Source organism: Sinohyriopsis cumingii, chromosome 8 (assembly GCF_028554795.1).
Source record: "Sinohyriopsis cumingii isolate HCF-2022 chromosome 8, ASM2855479v2, whole genome shotgun sequence".
NCBI lineage: Eukaryota > Metazoa > Mollusca > Bivalvia > Unionida > Unionidae > Sinohyriopsis > Sinohyriopsis cumingii.
This window is the reverse complement of record NC_142968.1, coordinates 101,472,843-101,485,826: the sequence shown is the minus strand read 5'-3', so window position 1 is coordinate 101,485,826 and position 12,984 is coordinate 101,472,843. Positions and strand designations below refer to the sequence as shown.

Genomic DNA, 12,984 nt, shown 5'->3' with positions numbered 1-12,984 from the left:
TAGATTTATTTAATTGGCTATGATGAGAATCACTTTCAAATTATATCAGTACTGCAATTAGTGGTTTACTCAGTTTTCATCTCTGAATAGAGAAATGGTTGATATATGTAGAGCTTTTGAATAAAACAATTGTTTGCAAGAGTCTCAAGCTAGTGTACGTTTAGTGTTCTGTGTTTTTGGTGTTTATCTGAATAAAACATTCTTGGAATTTTTCGTTTTATTTTCCAAACATTACAATCAGAAAGAAATCTGGTTATAAGTATCAAAAATAAAAATCAGTAATATTACATGATGATTTAAAAAAAGAAAAAAAAAGAATATACACATTTTGGCTCATGTTTACTTATTTATTTAAAGGGTTGATTTTTTATATAGATTTGGCATCATACCAAATGGAAATGGTGAAATAGGCAGAGAACTTTAAACACTGTTTGATCAGCCAACGCCCTGCCCGTTGTCTGTTCTGTGTTTACAGGACAGAACTGCTCTAATCTCACAGTTGCCAAAAGGAACAGTCTTGTTAGGAATCATTGTTTAAGAAAATAAGTACCCATACCAAATGTGCATGTGTGTAGGGGTTGATAATTGTGTTTAAATCAGTAAAAACCGAAAATGTGGAACACTCTGTACATTGTAGATTTTTTATTTTATTTGTTGTTCCCCAATCATATTTGATTCAGCCTTTCATAGTATCCAAGTACCGTTCATGCAAAAAAATCTGTGTTGCTTGTACTGTGTTAACTTCAATACAGTAAATGCCAATTGATGAACTGCAGCCTAGACTCAAATCAACATCTACCATTGCATGGTGTGCTGGCAAATCAGGATGTAGTACAGGTCTGATGAAGTATTATGTGATGATGCATCAGTATTAGATATGAAATATATGTAAATCCACTGTAATGTCAGTTTATCCATTTTTCCTCCAAGGGTAGTCCTTTCCAGATTTAGGAATTTAGAGTAGAATGAAATTGAATTATTCTCTTTGCCATTAAAAAAGGGTAGTAAATTTTTCCTTCAGTATAACCAGTAACAGTGATTAGAAAATAACTTAAATTGTTAGCCAATTGTTTATCTTTATTTGTTCAAACAGGTACTATACTTGATTGTGAATGTAACAGCTTATTGGCTACCAGCTTCACTGGTAAAATTGAGTTCTAGAATTTGCCGCTAAATCAAAACGTAGCTGGGTGTAATGAGGTACTGGTGAAATCCAGATCAGAGGGGTCCAAACTAATGCGCTGTTGTCAATGAGAGAAAAGAGAGAATCTGAATTATAAAAAATAATAATGGTTTAAATCATTTTACGTATTGCGTTCTTAAAATTATACATCCAAAATAACAATTTTTTTACAACCTTTAACTAGTAGATCTTTCTTAACTACTCTGGGAATATTGTCAGTGTTATATCAGTTTCAGGTTTATCACAATGTTGAGTTTCCTTTAACTTATTTTACGCAGTAGTTGTTTATTGCAAGTTTGTCTGAACTGTCTCTTTGTCCTCTTTGGGGTTAGAGGGCAGTACTTTGCTGATGTCTTTGTAAAGATTTATGTCATTCTCACTGATATGAGTGAACATTATTACTAAGATTGTTGCATGACTTTATCCGTAATTCCTCTGTTATGGAGGGCAATAAAACATAATACCACCAAAAACGGTTGGACCACTCCATTGGCCTAAGAGGTTAGAGTGTCTGCCTCAGATGTGGGAGGTCACAGGTTTGAACCCCAGCCAAGTCATACCAAAGACTCGCACAAATCTTATGTGTAGCTTCCTTGCTTGGTGCTCAGCATTGAAAAGTTAGTTATTAGGATTGGTCGGCCTGGTGTCAGGATAATGTGTCTGGGTGGGATATGATGCTACATGTCTGTGGCATGATGTCCCAGTGTTAGACTTCACTATAAACTGCCATGCTGCAGACATCGAAGTGATATGACTATAATATTGTTAAAGCTATTTTAAAAGTCCAAATCTCTCTCTCTCTCTCTCTCTCTCACACACACACACACACACACACACACACACACATCAAAATGGCTGAAATATTTAAATTTTTAATGTTTATTTTTGCTTCAAAATAAAAATTTCCATTTGATGCAATTGATTAACTCTAATTGTATTTACACCAAACCTTTGATGTGTCCCTTTTATTCCTTCTGAAGATTTCTAGTAAAGGGGACCTTTTTGAGGAATCCATGACAAATCAAATGCAGTTTTACAAGGCATCTGGTACTGTTGAGCTGCCAGTAATGAAACTTGTCACTGCTCAAGTCCATTGTATAGAGTATTTATAGCTATTGGTATTGAAGTACACATGGTTGTTTTCATGGACAAATCCTATTTCAAATTGCCCTGTCTCAAATCGACAGTGTTCCTCGATACCTCAAAATGGAAAAGCCTTTCCATTGAAAAAGGAATGGCATTGCTTAATCCTTGACAGTTTTAGTGGGGAAAAAAACCGTATATTACATTTTTACCTCATCGAAATGAGTCATGGGTCACATTGTTTTTTTCTCTACACAATGATTTAGTCTAAAGCTTTTCTGAGTTCGGCAAGATCTGCTCATCTTTAAAAAATGTATAAGGTGCCCACATACATTTGGCAGATTTATTTGAACTATTTGAATTAAGATTTTTGGAGGGAATGGGGTACCATCCTTTCACCTTATCTTGATTATAAATCTTTGCATCCAGTAATTAAGCTTGTCGTTACTTTATTGAGATATATATCCTCTTGGATAATTCCATCCTCATAAATTGTTTGTGACACAGAATTCATGTATTTGGCCCAATCTCTCCACAGATCAAGAACCTATTTGTTCATTTGGCATGTTATCCTGGGAATTCTTTTCTCCTGTTGCCCTTTTATTAATTTGCTGATAAGAACAATGCTAAGCAACTTTTGATTTTGTTCAGCATCCTGAAATTCTGACTTTTTGCCAGGAATATTCATAATTTGTATCAAACATGGAATGTTTAGCAAATCCAACTTTTTCTGATAAAATCCACATTGCTGAGGTCATATACATCAAACAGAACCAAGTCATCTGCAGTGCTGTCATACTTATAAAGACAGTGTTGGAAAACAATGTCGCTCCGTGATTAAAGAGTGTCCAATTTAGTCATCAGCAACAACCTTATCAATGGTCAAGGTCAAATTAAATTTTGATGTCTAAGAAAGGGCACAATCACTCTGCCTGTTCTTAACACAAATTTTTCTTAATACAAAACTTAATTTAACACAATACATGTATTAGCAATTCATTTTTCAATACTTCATTAATTTTCCTTGTATCAGTCCCAAATTGTTTTCTTTATTAAGTTGAAGGAAAAACCATCAGGAGCATTGCTGTTACATGTACTTTGTAGTATCTTTTCATGTAATGTTACATATATGCCTTTTATGAATTGTATTTCTTCTCCCATTTCCTGCCATGTGCTGTTTTCATAAATCATCTGTCCCATAAAAAGTCATTAGATGGTTGCTGTTACTTAACATGATATTTCCATGTAGTGTAATATATAGGACTGCATATGTGAAGTTTCTTGAAACCTCTCCCCAAGACCATGTTAGCATCATCAGTGCTCTTATCAAAACAAATATTTCCCCTTTCATGTAAACTATACACAAAACTAGCACCCAGGCTAACCTCTGACCCCTGTATCTGGCCAGGTTTGTTGATGCTGCAGCAAGTGATGGGGAGGCAGTTTTGGTAATAGAGTACATCTGGCATGAGCAAGGAGTGGAGGGGGAGATAGAGATAGTAAGTCTATTCTTAGATTCAGTTTTGTTCCTCCTTGTAATAATTCGGTTTTAAACTGATCAGCACATGTGCATGTGCAGTGCAAGGGTGAAGATGGGATTTACCAAATCCAGCATGTTCTAAAATTAGAATTTTACAAGCCTTTCTTTGGATGGCAAAGTGATTTCCTTCATTGCAGAGGAAGAGTAATTACTAATAAAGCCAATTAGAGGTTAAGTTCTTTTTATGTGGCATGTGAATCAAGGAACCCAGAAAAAGAGGGTGGTACCAGCTTGTACTGTGTTGTGTGCATTGATAGTGCTGGCCAAGCTGAGGAAGTATTTCTGTTGAAAGGATGGGAGAGTCTGAACTGATGTTCTGTATTGTACAGAGGTGAATCATGCATGTATGCAACAAGTGCAGCTAGCTGGCTTGTAAACAGCGTTGGAATTTGTTCCATTTATTCTTTACTTGTTCAGATCTTCAGGTATGCACTTCATCCATGTTTGCAGCTTGGAAAAATGGATGCTGTTGGATTTTGGAATTAGCTGTGATCCAGTGTTAGCCTGATTGTGAATACTTTTCTTTAACTTCTTAGTAAGACTTGAGGTGCAAAGGATTGTATATGTTTTTGTGAGTTTATGTTATACAGTTAAAGGTAAGATTTTTATTGATTGATTGATTGATTGATTGATTGATTGATTATTAATTGATTATTAGTAGACTTTTCTCTTCATGCAGTAGAGTAAATGATAAGATTAAATGATTGATTTAATAGATTTTTTTAATGTGCAGTGCAGTCAAGTTAAGAGATTGGTTGCTTCATTGAGAAATTGATTGATTGATAGTCTTAACATATTCTGCTTTTGTCAGTTTGATGATTTCTGCATAGTAGAAATTACATGATTATTATCAGGGGTTAAAAACTCACTTGCACAGCGTAAAATGGCATCAAAAAACTTTCAGTGGTTAAGTGAATTTTCCATTCATTTGACCGATTGAGTGATTGTTTTAAGGCTGACCATTTTTTCTCTGTAATGAAAAGGATATTGAGTAGAGAATATTCCTGATTTTGTTCAGTGAAAACATGATCCTTTCTTGTGGAGGTATTTTTTCTAATTGCTTTGGTCATGCTTGTATAATTCACTACTATAGTATTCTTTGCATACCCTCTTGTTTGTTTGTATCCCACTACTGATTTTATGAATAAAAAGCATCAAGAATATAAAACATGCACAAAATTTACTCATTTCATTCATTGATTTATTATTTCTAACCTAATTGTTGTCCCTAACACTTGAATTAGTGGCATTTCAACATAAACTGAAGCTTCTAATGTAATCAAGCATACAGACTGCTCATTGGCCAGTTCTGGTTTCTATAATAGTCTATTTCAGTAAAAACTGTTGTCTGTGTCCCACTATTAGCAGTGTGTAGTTTTAATATTTCTGAAACAAATTAGGAGGAACTCTTATATACACATGCTTAAACAGAGGTAAATCCCCAAATTATGGAATTATTGAGATTTTCAAAGATGGTGAACTACATCACATCAGTTGCTTGAAAACATTAGACTGTCCAAAGCAAATATGGAGATGGAGTTCTTAAAGACACTCCCTTTTGATAGGACACGCCAACAAGTTGCCAGTGCTTCGGACTTTATGGCAGCAATCTGCTTAAAAATTATAAATCGATGAATGAAGTCACGAAGTTTTGTGCATTTTTTATATCATTGATGCCTTCAGTTTTTAAAATTGGTAGAGGGTATGAACAAACAGGATGGTGTGAGAATAAAATATGATAGGTGTCAGTTGGTAATTACAGAATACAATTATGGAAAATATTCACACCATTACAGTTATGTCATTAGCATGATCAATTTTTATATTTCTGTGAAGGTAGAGTAAGTCATTATTTTGCGCAAGCCAAATTTTTGAGTACTTCCCTGACTGATCAATTGGTTCTTTACAGACTTTATAACTCTTGTACATATATATTTTGGATGTCCTTAATATGACACCACCATTTGCCTAGACATTTTGTAGAGCTATGAACTCTGGGATATTAAATGACATGGTTGTGACTTCTTAGTTAAATAATTACAATGAAAAATTCTCATTAAATAATTAGAATGAAAAATTCCTTTTCAGTTGTAATAATTGCAATAAAACCTCATCAAATATAAATGAAAAAGTAAGTGAAAAGTATACAAGATCTTTGGAAATCTGTAGCGATTTATGACCTGCTGTAAATCGTCCACTCAGGCTTTCTGTTGTAGAAGCCACTGTAACCTTGTTAATTGTCAAACTTACAAAATGGAATCACCAAAATACACCTTTCTTTAGTGTATTTCATAACAGAAGTCTCACAGAATACCCCAGTTAAAAAAAGTTTAAAACTTGGGAGTAAAATACCCAGTGAGTTAAACTCTTGTCTTGAGCGCTGGTCACTGATATGTTGACATTAGCCACCAAATTATAATCAAGCCAGTGTATGCACTGGAGAGTAACGGACATGATTTCAACTTTTGGTGGGAGGGGGGCAAAACTTGATTCGGAGTGGGCGACAAAACTCGATTCATGCAAATATCAATGCACTGGCTCAGGCTAAATAACAGATTTGGGAGATAGTAATAGCAGGGTCATCATTTCAATTTTGTCAGAGGGGACTTAACAGGCTTGTTAATTTTCGAATATATGCTACAGCAATTTTACAGCGCATGCAAATCCCGAGGGAGGGTGGGGGGTGCAAAGCTTGACAGGCTTGTTAATTTTTGTATATAGACTACACCAGTTTTACAGCACATGCAAATTCAGGGGTGGTTGAATGCCTCCCCCCCCAATGACATCCCTGGGGAGTAGACATGAATGCACACACACACTGAGCATAAAAATTTAACTAGTTGGTGTAATCACAGGTGATGCTCGGAGTCCATGTCCATCATACTTGTTTCCTACAGAGCACTAGAATATGCTTCTTTCAAGATTTGATGGGGGTCCCGAGTGGCCAAGTGGTCTAAAGCACTCTCCGTTACAGATCACTGCCATCTCACCTCTGTCTGCATGGGTTCGAGTCTCGGATTTGGCCAATGTGGGATGTGAGAAAAGTTTGCCAGTAGCTTCTCGTGGGTCGGTGGTTCTTTCTGAGGTTTTCCTGATTTCTTCCTCCACCATTAATACTGGCCGCCATGTATAGCCTATCTTGTGCTGAAAAATGGCGTTAAACCCAACAACAACAACAACAAGATTTGATGATTACCTGTAAAAAAATTTTACCTCCCTTTAAGTGACTGCCAGGTGCAACATGTGTAAGGTAGGTCCATAACTCTGATTTTTACTGACATGTACTTGTCGTATAATCTTAGCATCAAAGTGTAAAATTGTCTTTTTTTATGAAGTTGAAAATGCACCCATACAAGATATGTCCAGGTCCACATTTATGAACACAGCATTGCTTGTGTTAATATTATATTATGAGACAGAACTTTTTCAAGTTACACCACACAGATATTGCTTTGCCACAAGTCTTCCCTTATGTCTGCAAGTCCATGCATGTGTTCTGAAACCATGTTTGTATGATAGCACTAAAACTACTGGACTTTGAACCATGAGAGATTTTACATGCTTTATCATGGTCATGAGTATCAAACATGACCTTAATTTTCAGGCTATGACATACATCAATTTTTCAAATTTTGTTTATACATTTTTATGATGTTCATTCATCTACCCCACCCCCATTCCTAGCCTGTCTGTTTTATTTCTGCACAGTAACTTCAGTTCCATGGAATATGATCCAAAATTCATCCCAAGTGCAAACCAACCACAAATAAATAATGTTCTATCTGAACATAGAACAGTTAGTTATGAAATACCACAAGGCTAGGGGCCCCGAGTGGCCGAGTGGTCTAAAGAGCTCTTCATTACGGATCACTGCCATCTCACCTCTGTCTGTGTGGGTTTGAGTCTTGGATTCGGCTAATGTGGATATGTGAGAAAGCTTGCCAATAGCTTCTCGTGGGTTGGTGGTTCTTTCCGGGGTTTTCCTGGGTTCTTCCTCCACTATTAATACTGGCCGCCATGTATATAGCCTATCGTGTGCTGAAAAATGGTGTTAAACCCTACAACAACCACAAGGCTCAATTCTAGGTCCATTACTGTTTATTTTATTTTTTATGGACCTACCACTTCTACTAAGGGACTCAATATCATCTACAGATCTCTGTGCAGATGACAACATTGTCAGACATCTAAAACACAAGGCATGAACTTGAAATTTCTTTACAGAGTGCCCTAAACAAACTGGACAACTGGTGCACATGCAATGGTATGGTGGTAAACACTCAAATGGAGGATCTCAAATGGGTAACGATTTAATATAGAATTTATTCAATGAGTTTCATAAATCTTTTTATCACATAGTTTTTATTTCAGTGGAAATTATTTAGATAGAAAGAAGAGCAAATAATTTTGGGGATCAAATGGTCACAGACCCAGGTCACTTTGAATGAAAGAAGAAAAATGGTTTTACACCATAACTGTTGTCCACCATCTACAGTTACCAAACTTTGTGAATCACTTGCTTATGGTGTAGGGAAGAACCCTATCAATTTCTTAATTAAATTAAAGTCACTGTGCCTAAAATAATAAAAATGGTTTTCACACAATATCGTTTGCTAAACATCACTTTCTGGATCCAGACTGTATGGATAGTTTACATTTTGAATTGGAAAGAAACATATATAGTTTTTGGAGTCAAAGGTCAAAAGCCTTTATAACACAAATAATGGCAGATAAATGAAATTTGATAGGTTTGTTTTTATTCATGTGTAGATGGATTTAAAGCCATTACTGCAGTTTTTAAATTGTTTACACAATTGTGAGCTTTCTGGACTTTGATTTTTTTTTTGGGGACAGAAGCTTTGTTGGCAAAATTTGATTGGCATACACCTGTACTTGTATTGATATATTGATTTTTCAGGCTATAGCATACAGATTATGTAAATTTTTGGAGATTTATTTTGAAACCAATTTTGTGAGCACAGTGTAGCAAGGTAGACAAATGAAATTTGGTATGGCATACATAATTGCAGGTTAGATTTTCATGTTGAAGTGTTGTATTTTGCTAGCTTATTTCGCTTGGTCATGGATTGTTATTCCTTGCAAGATCATTACATAACCTCTCCAGGAAATACATGTTAAAAAAATTACAAAATCTGTGTTAAAGTATATGTACAATTTTAGGTGAGGCCAGCCAGATGTATGATCCAGTGTAAACTGGAATGAATGTTGCACTATAATGTCAAAATGAAAGAGCTGCATTTGGAAAAAGTTTCTACTACCCCCTTGTGCTGGTAATGATCAGACCTGACATACTGTTTTCTCGACGCAGTTCAGTACCCAGCCACCATTGTAAAATTTGTTAGCATTTGATAATATTTGGCTGAAAGTATTGTGAAAACACCAAGGTGCTGATCACTTGTCATTCAAGAATTAACAGTCTTTGGTTAAATTTTATGAGTAGTGAATTTTAAATAACAATTAATATTTTATTTAAGATCAGTAAAGATACGTATATGACCACTTTAACATACACTTTAGATCTATATACATCAACTAACTTTGTTTAGATTTTTCTAAATAGTATCAAATTAAGATTATTGTATTACTGTATAATGGAAATGTTGGAGGCTCCAGTTCAACATTTTGGTTTTTAGATATTGTACTCAAATTATGAATGGAAGAATGGACCAAAAAGATTTACTCAAAACACCCACCCCCTTTAACAAAATGCTATCTTTCCCCAGTATACATGATATTACAAAAATGTTTTTACCTCCAAGACAATGAAAAATTGTAGAGAACAGATATTTAGTTACTGCTAGTGTGTATTGTGAAGATAGATATTGGTACTTTCAATGGCCACATGTATACAGCCAAGTCCATTGAGGTGGGATGAGAGTATAAAATAGTAATATGTACCATTATAAATGCCTTTATACCATAGCAGTCAGGTGGAAAAGACATCTTATTTTTCACAACCTGTGGCTGTTTAATATTTCATAGAACTGGTCATAATAAAAGAGATGGAATTTCTAAGACATTAGGAGAAGCAGGTTCTATACTTTTGTGCAAATTCTCATGGGTATTATATATTGGACTCTAGTCAGATTGTGTTTTTATTGGTTATTGAAGCTCTAAAGCTGTCCATTATAAGGAGATAATGCAAGATGTAGGTGGAGGCTATTTCAGGAAATGGTTTCTTATGGTTGTAAACATGTGAGGAATATATCCCAAGAAATGTTAATTGTTCTGGAAAAAATAAGAATAAATATCACTTTAGATGAAAAAGGGTATTTTGTGAAGTGTCCCTTTGACTCTTTTTGTTTCTTCTGTTAACATAATTGCAATGTTTGATGCACATAAATGCAATCTGTAATGAGGAACTGAGGCATAAACATTTGTAATATTTGCATGATTTATTTAATCCTAAAAAATACCTGACCAGCATGTACTCTAAAATAAGAAAAACTTCTAGATTTTCCATTTCTTCTCATCAAAAGAGAGCACAAAAAACTTTTTTTCTCTCAGAAAGTTCATTAGCAGAGTTTTAATCCTCAGTGATCATAAATATACCTATGTGTTATGCAGGCTGCCAGCTGGTTATATACATCAGCCAAGCTCTGCCATAATTTTGATCTGATTCAGAGATGAAATCAATACACCAATTACTATTACAGACTTGGACAGGAAGTCATTTGTCTGGGTTCTTTCAGTGATGTTATATTTTTTCTCCATCTGCTATGTCAAGGGTGCACAGAACTAGTCTGTGTCCATCATCCATGCAAAAGCTTGGAACACTTGCATCTGCACTTTTATTTCAGCCAGTTGGCTGTGAAGTTTTATCTCAACAAGAACTTGAATAGGCTTAGTGATTAACTCATTTAAATAGTATTCAAAGAGTTATTGTCCTTGATTGATTCAACATAGATTTTCCAAATTGCTTATGAACATTGTACAATGCAGTTTTTGTTAAATTTGAACCACATTTGTTCAGAAACTTAATCTGAATAAGATCTTGGGAGAATTTGATAATGTCCAGATTTGGAATATATATATTACAGAATTGTGGCCCTTGGATGATTTTAAAATATATGAATTTGATGCCTACCAGATGTTTACTTCATTTTATGGAGTTTTGACCCTTGAATGCCTTAGAATATATCAGACTTGTAAAAACATATCCCATTGACTTGTTAAAATTTTACAGTTCAGATTTTTTCTACAAGTTCTTCTGGTCTATAATCAGAAGAGATTATGGGATGGTCTGTTGTCCAGTGTCTCTCCAGAGGATTGCATTGAAATTTACATACTCATCTCATGGTCAGGTTGGTCCTAGATTGGAATTGGTTCTTCTTGCATCCATTATGGCCACTACAGTGACCCTCTAGAAAATCTCCTGAATGATTGGTTATATCAGCATGAGGTTTTACTAAAAGACTTCTAATGATATCTAGTTGGTCCTGAATGAAAACTGGTGATCTGAGGTCCTATATAACCGCCAAAAATAGCCATCTTGAAAATTTTGTTATCGCTCCTCCTCCTGATTCAATCATTGTATCAACACGCTGTTGATACTCATGGATCTTATCTGAAAATATTATCACTACCCTCTCCAAGTGGATGGCTATATCAACATGGGTTTTGCCAATAGTTTTCTTATATCTAGTTGGTCCTGGATGAAAATGGTGCTTTTCATACCTCCAGTATGCCTGCTATGGCAACTGTCATAAAAATCATTTCGTCACAGCTCCTTCTGAATGGATGATCATTATAACGCCACTTTTCAGCACACGATAGGCTATACATGGTGGCCAGTATTAATGGTGGATGAAGAACCCGTGAAAACTCCTGAAAGAACCACTGACCCACGAAAAGCTACTGGCATTAGCTTTCTCACATACCCACATTGACTGAATCTGAGACTCGAACCCACACAGACAGAGGTGAGATGGCAGTGATCCGTAATGGAGAGTGCTTTAGACCACTTGGTCACTCGAGGCCCCCTTATGACATGGAGTTTTCACCTAAAGACTTGTAATATGTCCACATTGTCCTAAATAAAAATGGTACCAAACTGACATCCGGTATGTACCACACTGGCTGATTTGAAAATCTTGTTCTTGTTGAAGGATCTGAGAAATGGTTTCATCATTTGACAATTAAAACACTGGAAATGGTCTTGTACATTGAATTCCAGGAAATTCTTTTTCCCAGTAGAGCATGACAATCCCTTTGAGGGACATTTGTTTTGATTTGATTTTGCCAGGTTTAATGAGATTTTTCATCACGTGATAGGCTATACACAGAATGCAGTATATTAGGTGGAGGAACAAAGCTGGGGTGAACACCTAACTCACAGGAGGCTACTGGCAAGCTTTTTCAAATGGTGATTCTACTTTTTACCTCTGTGAAACGCAATATCAGTTTCTAAAAATAGCCATTCGGACAAGGTGAACCGGCATAATGGCATTCAATCTTCTTTTCCAGGTTATTGTTCTTACTGAAAACCATGCACCAGTCCTTAAATTTATTCATTTGAATATAGATGTGCATTCCAATATTTAGTTACAATGGTGCTAATTAGTTGAATCTTTCTAGAACACTATAATACACAAATTGCTTGCATTTCATCATCGATAGATACACACTGAATATTTTGAAATGAAAATTCCAAAGGAACTGCCAGCCACCCCACTATCCCCACCCCCACCCCCAATTAAATAACGTTGATGAAGTATTCTTAACAGTGATTCATTTTTTAGCATATAAATAGTGAGGTATGTATGTAGGAAACAGACTATTTCTTATCTTTTGTTTAGTGCATAAAATTAAACTGCTTAGACGATGTGACACTATGCATGTAGAATCTAGAAATGTAGCATATATATTCCATTAATTTAAAAACAATGTATCAATGTTCGTTTTGTTTGTTGTTTTTTTTTTGTATTATGCATTAGTGATATTTTTACTCTTTTCTGATTCTGATATGTTATTCGGTAAGAGTAGAGAAATTTTTATGTCTATTTCAATGTCTGTTTTGCAAACAAATTGTAATTTTGAATGACAGTTTAGAAAATATAACATCGCATTATGTTCATCAGAGTTATGGTGTTGAAAAGAGCAGCACTGGTTGATTATATTTATACTAGGTGGATAATACATTTCCTTAATTAAAAGA

The 12,984-nt window shown here is 35.1% G+C and overlaps 1 protein-coding gene across 9 annotated transcripts in view; it reads left to right on the top strand.

Moving 5' to 3' along the window:
- The window catches only part of LOC149794253 (nephrin-like), a 347,553-nt gene that overhangs the window by 179,172 nt on the left and 155,397 nt on the right, over positions 1-12,984 (top strand). For 2 of the 9 annotated variants that reach the window (XM_089968388.1, XM_089968384.1), the window contains exon 1: positions 4,178-4,402. The exons of 5 other annotated variants lie outside the window; for them this stretch is intronic. The gene's annotated coding sequence lies outside the window, so the exon portion shown is untranslated. Of the gene's footprint in view, positions 1-3,856; positions 4,151-4,177; positions 4,403-12,984 lie in introns of those variants that run through there. 2 more of the 9 variants (XM_089968385.1, XM_089968387.1) reach the window with 2 other exon arrangements.